Below are 12907 nucleotides of genomic sequence, written 5' to 3' on the forward strand. Positions count from 1 at the left end.
GCTTTTTCCACTAAGGTACTTAACCGAACTAGCGGAAGTAAAATCGTAGTGGTTCTCCCTTTACCTTCTTAGCCGAACATGCGGAACATAAGAAGGTAAGCACGGGAGCGGGGCAACCCAACTATTCACCCAAGACATAATTCAGAACTGATGCATATAATGCAATATCCGAGACGCTGGACACGTTAGAAAGTAGGGTGCGGGACATAGTGTGAGGGGTGAGCGTTACGGTCAAGGCCCCGGTTTGTTAGCCAGTTTGTATGTTGGGGCGGATATACACCATACAGGTTTGAGACAAGATCAAAGAGTGGGGAAAAAGAGTGTAGTATGGATAACTATATGGGGACCTCAAAAGGTTTGTTTTATTTCTTGTAGGCTCATGACGTTTAATCATACAATTTGAGTTGTCGAGCAAAGCGTCAAAAATGGACACGTTCTCAAAAAGAAGAAGATAAATTTACTGATGAAAGGTTTATGTAGGGCCTTGATGCATGGGTTAGCTCCCAAACTGTGATGTACTGCACGTCTGCGCCTTTGCTTCTATTGGAAGGAGGAACTTCATGGTGTGGTTGTCCTGTGGCGGGTCCTTGAAAAGGAGTCTTAGAGAGGTCACTGCTTTGGTGAAGCTTAACGCGGATAGGTCCTAGATGGTACTTGTTCGTCATCCAAAGGCGCATTTGAAACTGCAACTATCCCTAGGTGGTTTTGGTAATTCCTAACAACATATAGCTCATTGAGCTAACATTATTTCAAGATAAATATTTCAGGAAAAGCTCAATGAATGGCATGGCATGGATGAGAAAAGTGGACCCCTCAAAATACTAAGGATAAAAGGATTGGCTCAAGCTCAAAGCTCAAGACTCTACATTTTATATTTTAGTGATCCAAGATCACATTGAGTCTATAGGAAAAGCCAATACTATCAAGGAGGGATGAGGTGTTGCTTAATGAGGTTCTTGCTTCATAGTGCTTAGTGATATGCTCCAAAACCCTCAACTACTTTCCCACATCCACATATGACCAAAACCAATAGTCAAACTCGGCCCTACCGATTCTTTCTATCCGGCGCCACCAAGTTCAGATGTCGTAGCCACTGCCACAAACCCTAGGCAAATCGGTCTCACTGATAGGGATCTCGGTCTCACCGAGATGGGATTGTAATCTCTCTGTTTCCCTTCGTAACATTTCGGTACCACCGAGATGAGCGATCGGTCCCACCGAGATTGCAACGTAAACTCCCTGTTTCCTTTTCGTAACATTTCGGTCTCACCGAAGTGAGCGAACCGGTCCCACTGAGTTTACCTGACCAACTCTCTGGTTAGCCTATTACAAAAATCGGTCCCACCGAGTTTGTGTAATTGGTCTCACCGAGATTATGTTATGCCCTAACCCTAACGATATCGGTCCTACCAAGTTGCATGACGGTCCCACTGAAAATCCTAACTGTCACTAGATTTGCTGAATCGGTCCGACCGAGTTTCTCAATTCGGTCCCACCAAGGTTGGCAAGTTGTGTGTTGGTTAGTTTTTGTGTGGAGGCTATATATACCCCTCCACCTCCTCTTCATTCGTGGAGAGAGCCATCAGAATGAACCTACACTTCCAGCATACATTTTCTGAGAGAGAACCACCTACTCATGTGTTGAGGCCAAGATATTCCATTCCTACCATATGAATCTTGATCTCTAGCCTTCCCAAGTTGCTTTCCACTCAAATCTTCTTTCCACCAAATCCAAATCCTGTGAGAGAGAGTTGAGTGTTGGGGAGACGATCATTTGAAGCACAAGAGCAAGGAGTTCATCATCAACACACCATTTGTTACTTCTTGGAGAGTGGTGTCTCCTAGATTGGCTAGGTGTCACTTGGGAGCCTCCGACAAGATTGTGGAGTTGAACCAAGGAGTTTGTAAGCGTAAGGAGATCGCCTACTTCGTGAAGATCTACCGCTAGTGAGGCAAGTCCTTCATGGGCGATGGCCATGGTGGGATAGACAAGGTTGCTTTTTCGTGGACCCTTCGTGGGTGGATCCCTCTGTGGACTCGCGCAACCGTTACCCTTCGTGGGTTGAAGTCTCTATCAACGTGGAAGTACGATAGCACCACCTATTGGAACCACGACAAAAACATCTGTGTCTCCAATTGTGTTTGAATTCTCCAAACCCTTCCCTTTACATTCTTGCAAGTTGCATGCTTTACTTTTCGCTTCTCATATACTCTTTGCATGCTTGCTTGAATTGTGTTAAGATTGCTTGACTTGTGCTAAAATTGGGAAAAGGATAAGTTTTTATTTGGTCAAGTAGTCTAATCACCCCCCCCTCTAGACATACTTTCGATCCTACAAGTGGTATCAGAGCTTCGGTCTCCATTTGCTTTGATCTCCATAGCTTTTGGTGGTCATAGCCTTGGTTTCACAACCTAGGAGAATATGGCGTCTAGCGAGGGAAATTATCACCGTAGAGGTCCTTACTTTGATGGTACTAATTTTGCTAGTTGGAAGCATAAGATGAAAATACATATTCCTGGACATAACCCCGTCGTTTGGGCGACTGTGTGTATTGGCTTGCAAGGTGAATTCTTTGATGGGAGAGAACCGAACCGTGAAGCTAGCGCAGAAGAGTTGAAGATGCTGCAATACAAGGCTCAAGCTTGTGATATCCTCTTCAACAGATTGTGCCCCGAAGAATTCAACAAAATCAGTCGTCTTGAGAATGCAAAGAAATTTGGGATACTTTGATTGATATGCACGAAGGTACCGACTCCGTCAAGGAATCCAAGTTGGATGTGCTTCAAAGTCAGCTTGACAAGTTCAAAATGAAGGATGGTGAAGGCATTGCTGAAATGTACTCTAGGCGTGCTCTTATCACAAATGACATTGCCGGCTTAGGAAGTGAAGAGATGACCGACAAATTCATCATCAAGAAGATCCTAAGAGCTTTGGATGGAAAATATGATACCGTGTGCACATTGATCCAAATGATGCCCAATTACAAAGATCTCAAGACATCGGAAGTCATTGGAAGAATTGTTGCTCATGAGATGTCACTCAAGGATAAGGAGGAGTTCCACAACAAGTCGAGTGGTGCTTACAAAGCCTCATGTGAAGTTCCCACATCATCAATTGAGAAACAAACCTTCAATGAAGAATTGAGCCTAATGGTGAAGAACTTCAACAAATTCTACAAGAATAGAAGCAAAGAAAGAATCTCCAAGTCAAGGTCCTACAATGACAAAAGATCTTCTAGTCGAGAGCATAATTGCTACAATTGTGGAAGACCCAGACACTATTCCAATGAGTGTACGACACCCTACAAAAGAAGAGAAGAATCACCTAAGAGGAGAAGTAGAAGAGAAGAATCACCACCAAGAGAGAGGAGGAGTAGAGATGATCGTTATGAACGAAGAACATCCCGGAGAAGCAAGGATTCGAAAAGGAAGGACAAGTCATCAAGGAACTACACAAAAGAAGACATCAAGCTCATGTTGGTGAATGGGTATCCGGCTCTGACTCCGACAATCACTCCGAGAGAAGCTATCACTCTGACTCCGAATATACTCAAGATGAAGGTGTTGCCGGTCTAGCACTTGTGTCAACCAACTCCTACGACATATTTGATTCACCAAATGAAGGACTTGGAAGATGCTTCATGGCTAAAGGCCCAAAGGTATCACACCCCGAGTATGTTGATTTCAATAGTGATGAAGATGACTTGTTAGGTGATGATGATTTACTTATTAACAACTCTAGTGATGAATACTATGATGAAAAATCAATTAATCATGCTAATCAAGATAAAACGAATGACGATGATAAGGAGAATATTGAGCTCGTAACTAAAGAACTAAACACTCTTAAGTTAGCTCATGAAACTATCTTAGAAGATCATCGAGAACTTTTAAGGACTCATGAGACGTTACGCTTTGAAAAGCTCAACCTTGAGCAAGAGCATGAGTTCTTAAAGGCAATCAATGATGATCTTCATAAGAAAAGTTCTGATTACATTGCCAAGCGTTTACTCTTATCTACTTACATGCCTCAAGTCAAGTCTAGTAACAAGAACAAGAAGGATTCTTCCTCTAGTAGTAACAATAATCATGCTAAATCCAATGTTGTTGCTTCTAGTAGTTCTCTTGATTCCACAAATGATTCTCTTAGCCAAGTTACACTTGAGCAAGAAAATAGCTTATTGAAGGGAATTATAGATAAAGGTGCTTACAAGAGCCTTGCCGGGAGTATGCAATTCGAGGAAATTGTACGCAAGCAAGGAAGGCACCGGAAGAACCAAGGTGTTGGTTTTGAACGAAAGTTCAATGCCAATGGAGTTGACTGGGAAGAAGATCAATACCCCAGATGATCTTCCACCACAAGACCACAAGCAAAAAGGCAAGGACAAGCTTCAAGAGGAGATTGATGCATTTGAAGAAGCTCCTAAGGCCTTGGTCAAGTGGGTTCCGAAGACTACATCAAGCTCCACTTCATCAAGTACGACTACAACTCCAAGGATTCCCATCAACATGGTGTGGATCCCGAAGAAGAAGAACTAGAGAGTTCTTGAGGGTGACTCCGCCAAAATATTTCACTCATATCATTTTGGCAAGAACAAGTGCAATCAACTTCCACATCTTGCACTAGTTCAAGGAGTCACAAACCCTCTTGTTGGTAAGACAAGGGACAAGGTAACCTAAAGCTTTCATAAGACATCATCTTGTGTGTGCATCACTCTATGTCTATGGATATCCTTGTTTGTTCCTTGTGGGACTAACCCGTGTAGGTATTGAAAGTGCAAATCACTCCAAAGGATTGCTCCAAATGATCTACATCAACTTTGAGCATCCACATCTTCAGCACCTACATGAAGTCATCATCGACAAAACCAAGGTTAGTTCATCCCTCTTAAGGGGGGGTCTCACATCTAGGGGGAGCTTTACTCTAAGAATTGAGTCAAAGCAACTCTAATGGTGTGAACACATCAATGCATTATGTAAAAGTGGTAACCCCACTTGAGCTTAAACGATGAGTATGACCTATGATCAAATGTTCTCATTTGACTCCTAAGTCAATATACTCATATATAGATGACCTAGTCATCGCCAATTCCTTGATAGATGCTAGAATTGGTTGTGCATGCTTTGCCTCATATTTCATTTGCCATTTTATTGTGTGAGCATGTTGGTTGCATAATTTACTCATTCGAGGACATCCACTTTTTGTTTTGATTGATTGGTTTCTTTTTCTTTTGCCAAGTGGATGGACAAGAATTCCTAAGAACCTTCTCTAGCTATCTATGTCTCAAACTCTATTCATGCTACATCACAAAATTTGATCAAGTCAGATTCGAACCACTCTGTGTGAGGAGCACTCGGAGTCCCTGATTCTTCATAGACTTAAACTTCCAAAACTTGTTTGTGCGTTTCGGTCTGACCGATTCTACCATTTCGGTCATACCGAGATCACTAAGTCGATCTAGGTTTTCAATCTCGGTGCAACCGATTTGAACTTTTCGGTCACACCGAGTTGCTGTAACTGCTAGCAGTTATGCATCTCGGTGCCACCGACTTGTTCCACTCGGTCACACCGACAGGGTCGGGCTATATATACCCACGGGCAAAACTTTGGAAATTTTCTCCGAACTCTTTCGCCCGCGCACAGCCTGCTCTGCCTCCAGGGTCTCCGGATCGTCCTCCTCATCGTGAGCTGCCTCTTGCTGCTGGTCTCTGCCGTCATCAACGGGAATCATCTCCGCCGTTGCCGCCGTAGCGAGTCCATCGTCAAACTAGGGTATGGACATGATCACTGTGCTATCCCCGTCTGATTCCTAGCACATTGTGTTCGCCATAAATCTTGCCACGATTGAAACTATCTTATCTAGTCAAAACACTCCGTAGATTAGGTTTGTATTGAAAATTTAGGGTTATGTTTCCGCCGAAACCATCTCGGACCAACCGAGCTGTAGAACTCAGTACCACCAATTCGGCTAAGGCCATTGCACATGTGATTCTCGGTCTGACCGAGAATTGCAAATCAGTGTGACCGAGTTCAGGACTTTGTGAAACCCTAGCAGTCTCGATGCCACCGAACTGTGACTCAGTCTGACCGAGTTCACTAGTTTAGGTTCCAAAAGGTGCTTCGGTATCACCGAGCTTACACATCGGTAGATCCGAAATGCTTTCTGTGGAAAACTAAAACTAAGTTTTTAACTCATTCTTTGGCAAAAACCTCTGTATTTTGTGATGCTCATCCACTCTATCTCATCTATATCTATTCACAGGGTCTGCTGTCAGTGTTTGCAATATGTCTAATCAAAGTGACAGCCAGAACAGGGAAGAGGAGCAGGTTCACATGAGTGAGGGCACTAGTCCCTCTAGCAGCTATGATGATGGCAGCAGGAGCACCCCAGGCAACGTACCCAAAGCTGCCACCAGGGCCAGAAAGAAGAGAACCTTAGAATCTGAGGATGAAGACTATGTGGCTATTGAGGATGAGGCCACTTCCAAGAAGAAGGTGCTCAAGAAAGAATGTGGCTCAGTTGCAGCCACTAAGCCAGGAATGCAGAAGAAGGCACCTGCAAGAAGGATTCCCACTTCCAAACCTAGGAAGGTTGCCACTTGAGAAACCATGAAATTCACCCTTGAGTCATAAGATGAAGTTGTTGGCCAAGACAAGAAGAAGAAGAGAGTCAGAACCACCTCTGCCAAGGTTCTTGGAAATCACTCCACGAGGAGAGAAGAAGAAGAAGAAGGAGAAGAAGAAGAAGAGGTTGCTGCACCAGCACCTAAAGCTCAGAAGCTTATGGGTGATGCCATCAGGTCAGGGGCTACTTCATCAAAGCCCAAAGAAGCACCCAAGGCTGCCTCCAAGCCCAAGACTACATCTAAGAGGAATACCAGGAACATATCAGCTACTGAGAAGAACAAGGCCCCAGTGCCCGAAGCTGTTGCTGAAGAGGAAGATGATGAAGAGCATGTCTTGAGAAAATTAAAGCGTAAAATTCCAGATCATAACGATGCTCATCCTGTAGCTGAGAACATGAAGCTGAGAAAGGATGCAGGCCTCAGACAGTGGAGGCTAACTGATCCTTATGCAGTCAGGAGGAGAACTATTGTGGAATATAGGTTCCATACAAAGGAACAACATGATTTCTATGAGTCAGTGCTGCTGGACAAGAAGCCAATAGTGTCTGACATGAGGTGGGTGGACTGTACATCAAGAAGAATGAAGAACACTATCTTGGTGTGTATGACAGCTTCAGTGCTTGTGGAGTGGCAGACTTTGTTGGGCAGAAGCTCACAAAGTAGAATGATGAGCTAATAATGCAATTCTACTCCATAGCACACTTCTATCCAAATGGTAGGACAGTATGGATGTCTAAAGGTACTAGATACCAATCATCAATTGAAGAATGGGCTAATCTGATTGATGCACCTAAGGAGAAAGAGGATGACTTGGATGTCTATGCCAAGAAGAAGATGGATCACAACACTATGGCACATATGTACAAGGAGATCCCAGAGGCTGCTGTTGAAACACACAAGTTTGGATCAGTACATTACCTTATGTCAGGACTGCCAACCATCAACTGGATCCTCAGGCACACTCTTTTTCCCAAGTCAGGTGATCACAATATGATGAGAGGCCATGCAATAAATCTGCTACAATTATTTGATGTGCCACAAAAGTTCAAGGTCATGAGCCTTATAGTTGAAACTATCAAGAGGACAGCTGCTGACCAAAAGAGAAGTTGTGGGTATGCCCCACAGATCTAGGAGCGGATTAACTCCAAGATGGGCACTGGAACATACTTGTTGGACAAGGATCATATGCCTATCTATCCAGATTTTGAGGACAACCAAGTGGTTATGGATGAAGATGAACCATCTTCTGTGCAAGCACAAGCAAAGAAGGAGAAGGCAAGGACCGAGAAGGCTGCCAAAATGCAAACAATGGATGAGGCATCTGAGTACTTCCTGAAGAGCAAGCAAGATCAGCTTGGTTACTTGATTGCGTCCACTCTAAGGATTGAGAAGGGGCTGGCCACCCTAACTCAAAACCAGGAGAGCCCGGAGAGTATCATGGAGCAGAAGTTCTATGACTTGGATGTGAAGGTAACTGAGATTCAGTATGTTGTTGAGCAACTCCAGGATGATATGCAGGAGAGAAAGGGCAAGACAACCACTGATGCTTTCGCCAGAGTGCCTAGAGCTCAGAGATCAGGTGCTGTGCTCGTGACAGACACCAGAGCCACTTCATCTGCACCAGCTACAGCCTCAATACAACCAGCTGCAGCACCTACTCCACCAGCTCCATCCACATCTACTGAAGTCTTCATCCAAGGAGCCATCTCTACACCACCACGTGAAGATCAAGCCCGAGAGACGATTTAGTGATATGCATTTTCTATGAACTTTTTGGTAACTTGTTGCCAAAGGGGGAGAAAAATGTATAGATCATAGGCTTCGAGAGAGAGCGTTGCTTTTTATAATCTCTTGTTTTGGTGGTTGAATTATATTTGCTTATTTGAGATACTTATGTCTGTGTGATACTTGGATGATCATGTGTTTGATCATATGCTACATTAATGCTTGTTGGATGACATTATCCTTTTATCCCTATATGATCATTCACTTTGCTTGGTGATGAGTGCATGTATTCAATTATTATCATTTTGAGCGCTCCACCAAGATGTATGTGACATGGAAGAGTAACCCATGAGCCTAACTCTTTGTGCATTTGCAGTCCAAAGCAAATTTTAAACTATGCACAAATTTAGGGGGAGCTCTTGCTTATCACATACTTCTCAAAGCGACAATGTCTTTCACTCTTATTATCATTTGTCGAAGCTTTGATCTATATGTTGTCATCAGTTACCAAAAAGGGGGAGATTGAAAGTGCAACTATCCCTAGGTGGTTTTGGTAATTCCTAACAACATATAGCTCATTGAGCTAACATTATTCCAAGATAAATATTTCAGGAAAAGCTCAATGAATGGCATGGCATGGATGACAAAAGTGGACCCCTCAAAATACTAAGGATATAAGGATTGGCTCAAGCTCAAAGCTCAAGACTCTACATTTTATATTTTAGTGATCCAAGATCACATTGAGTCTATAGGAAAAGCCAATACTATCAAGGAGGGGTGAGGTGTTGCTTAATGAGGTTCTTGCTTCATAATGCTTAGTGATATGCTCCAAAACCCTCAACTACTTTCCCACATCCACATATGACCTAAACCAATAGTCAAACTCGGCCCTACCGATTCTTTCTATCCGGCGCCACCGAGTTCAGATGTCATAGCCACTTCCAAAAACCCTAGGCAAATCGGCCTCACCGATAGGGATCACGGTCTCACCGAGATGGGATTGTAATATCTCCGTTTCCCTTCGTAACGTTTTGGTACCACCAAGATGAGCGATCGGTCCCCCAAGATTGCAATGTAAACTCCCTATTTCCTTTTCATAACATTTTCGTCTCACCGAAGTGAGCAAACCGGTCCCACCGAGTTTACCTGACCAACTCTCTGGTTAGCTTATTACCAAAATTGGTTCCACTGAGTTTGTGTAATCGGTCTCATTGAGATTACGTTATGCCCTAACCCTAACCATATCGGTCCTACCGAGTTGCATGTCGGTCCCATCGAAAATCCTAACGGTCACTAGATTTGTTGAATCGGTCCGACCGAGTTTCTCAATACCTCCCACCGAGATTGGCAAGTTGTGTGTAATGGTTAGTTTTTGTGTGGAGGCTATATATACCCCTCCACCTCCTCTTCATTCGTGGAGAGAGCCATCAGAACGAACCTACACTTCCAGCATAAATTTTCTGAGAGAGAACCACCTACTCATGTGTTGAGGCCAAGATATTCCATTCCTACCATATGAATCTTGATTTCTAGCCTTCCCAAGTTGCTTTCCATGCAAATCTTCTTTCCACCAAATCCAAATCCTGGGAGAGAGAGTTGAGTGTTGGGGAGACTATCATTTGAAGCACAGGAGGAAGGAGTTCATCATCAACACACCATTTGTTACTTCTTGGAGAGTGGTGTCTCCTAGATTGGCTAGGTCTCACTTGGGAGCCTCCAACAAGATTGTGGAGTTGAACCAAGGAGTTTGTAAGGGCAAGGAGATCGCCTACTTTGTGAAGATCTACTGCTAGTGAAGCAAGTCCTTCGTGGGCGACGGCCATGGCCGGATAGACAAGGTTGCTTCTTTGTGGACCCTTCGTGGGTGGAACCCTCCATGGACTCGCGCAACCGTTACCATTTGTGAGTTGAAGTCTCCATCAACGTGGATGTACGATAGCACCACCTATCGGAACCACGACAAAAACATCCGTGTCTCCAATTGCGTTTGAGTTCTCCAAACCCTTCCCTTTACATTCTTTCAAGTTGCATGCTTTACTTTCCGCTGCTGATATACTCTTTGCATGCTTGCTTGAATTGTGTTAAGATTGCTTGACTTGTGCTAAGATAGCTAAAATCTGCCAAAGACTAAAATTGGGAAAAGGATAAGTTTTTATTTGGTCAAGTAGTCTAATCACCCCCCCTCTAGACATACTTTCGATCCTACAGCATTGTTCCATAGTACGGTCAAACCGAACTCTTGGTGGTTAAGTCCCACAACTGCTCGTGGTATATTGTGCGTGAAATTGTGATATCGAGGTACGTATTGTGCTGCTGTGGTAGGCATGTCGTGGGGGCGTATCCCTATGCACGTAAAATGCAGGGATGCCCCTTGGCTGGAGATAGGTCCCGTGCTCACTTGTTTGCTTATCGCGCCCTGACGTCAAGCTGGCCAGCTGGCCCTTCATATTCGGCTGCCAAGGCTGCAGTGTGTCCGTCAGTCTGGAGAGAGTGCTCTGTGTTGCCATTGATTTTGATGATGCCTCTTGGTCCGGGCATCCTCAATTTGAGGTAGACTTAATGGGGGACAATGTTGGAATGAGGGAACGTCATTCTGAGGGCGTGATAGCCGCTGCAGAAGGGGGCGATGTCAAACATTAAGTCTTCGCTCCAGAAGTTATCCTAGGAGCCGAATACAACTTCCAAATTGAGAGTGCCCGAACAACGGGCTTCGATGCCAGGGATGACCCCCTTGAAGGTGGTGTTGATGGGTTTGATCCTTAATGGGCCAATTCCCATTTTTCCTAACTGTATCTTCGTAGTTCAGGTTGATGCTGCTAAGGGAGTCCTGGATTAGGGCGTATCCGAACAGCCGGACTATATACTTTGGCCGGACCGTTGGACCATGAAGATACAAGACTCAAGTCTTCGTCCCCTGACCGGATGGGACTCTCCTTTGCATTGAAGACAAGCTTGGCGATCCAGATATTATATTTCCTTCTTTGTAACCGACTCCATGTAAACCCTAGCCCTCTCCGGTGTCTATATAAACCGGAGGGTTTAGTCCTTAGAGACAGAATCATAATCATCATAGGCTAGCTCCTAGGGTTTAGCCTCTATGATCTTATGGTAGATCAACTCTTATAACACTCATATCATCAATATCAATCAAAGTAGTAAGTAGGGTTTTACCTCCATTAAGAGGGCCCAAACCTGGGTAAAACATCGTGTCCCTTGCCTCCTGTTACCATTAGCCTTAGACGCACAGATCGGGACCCCCTACCCGAGATTTGCCGGTTTTGACACCAACATTGGTGCTTCCATTGAGAGTTCCTCTGTGTCATTACTGCAAGGCTTGATGGCTCCTTCAATCGTTAACAACAACACGGTCCAGAGTGAGACTTTTCTTCCCAGACCGACCTTCGTGTTCGCCGACTTTGCACTGCGGGCCAATTCTCTTGGCCATCTGGAGCAGATCGACAGCTACGCACCTGGCCATCAAGTAAGATTCGGAAACTTGAACTACACGGCTGATATCTGCGGAGACCTGATCTTCGACAGATTCAGGCGTGCACCACGAGCACCGAACAGTCACGACGAGCACGGCTTAGACCTGCTGTTTGATAATACTCGGGATATCGCACCTGCAGGAGCCCGGGGCCTAAATCCGGGGCAAGTCGCGTCGTTCGAGGACGGGTGGATGGACCCGCCCCGGAGGCCGCGCGCACACCGGCGGTAGAGCCGAACATAGACTTCATCCCCAAGGAAGCCTGTGACACCGGACCCCCGGACTCATGTTTGGGTGTAGGTTCCAGTCCGCGCACCCCCGAGCCCGCCGAATCTGGTTGGGCTCCGGTAATGGAGTTCACCACTGTGGATATCTTCCAGTACCCGCCCTTTGGCGAAATGCTGAACTCATTAAAGTATCTCTCTTTGTCAGGGGACTCTTGGACGAACTATGTCCGGCTCAAGGGGGAAGAAGGCGACAAAGGAATTCTTTTCCCAATCACCACACACTTTATAGCCACTGTCGATGATGTATCAGACATGCTTAACTTCGACTCCGATGATACCGACGGCATGGACACGATTCAGAACCACCACCAACGGGGCGCTGGACTGCCACCTCGTCATACGATATATACATGGTGGATACGCCTAAGGAGGACGAAGGCCATAAAACGGAGGATAAAACCCCCAGAAAAAAGCCAAAATGACGGCGCAGACGCCACTCCAAGTCCAGCAACAGTAAAAATAGCGATAACAGCGCTAGAAAGATCGACACCCCAGTCAACTCCGAGGGCAACAACGACCATATGGACCCAGCAATGGAGCAGGATGAGCCAGGTCATGCCGAACACAGCCCAGAGCAGACGCCCGATCACAGTGATCCCGAGGGACGAACCCATCAAACTGCCCGGGACAAGAGCATAGTCCAGACGACAATGCATTCATCATCCCGGAAACATGTTTGGAATGAGATAACCTCCATAGAAGCCTTACGGGCACTGCGAGAAGTCTAAAGAAGCAGAAGCAAAGGCTTAAGGCCGCACAGGAAACACTCAATCGCAGATGG

The sequence above is a fragment of the Triticum aestivum genome, chromosome 3B (assembly GCF_018294505.1).
Source record: "Triticum aestivum cultivar Chinese Spring chromosome 3B, IWGSC CS RefSeq v2.1, whole genome shotgun sequence".
In the NCBI taxonomy this organism is placed as follows: Eukaryota; Viridiplantae; Streptophyta; class Magnoliopsida; order Poales; family Poaceae; genus Triticum; species Triticum aestivum.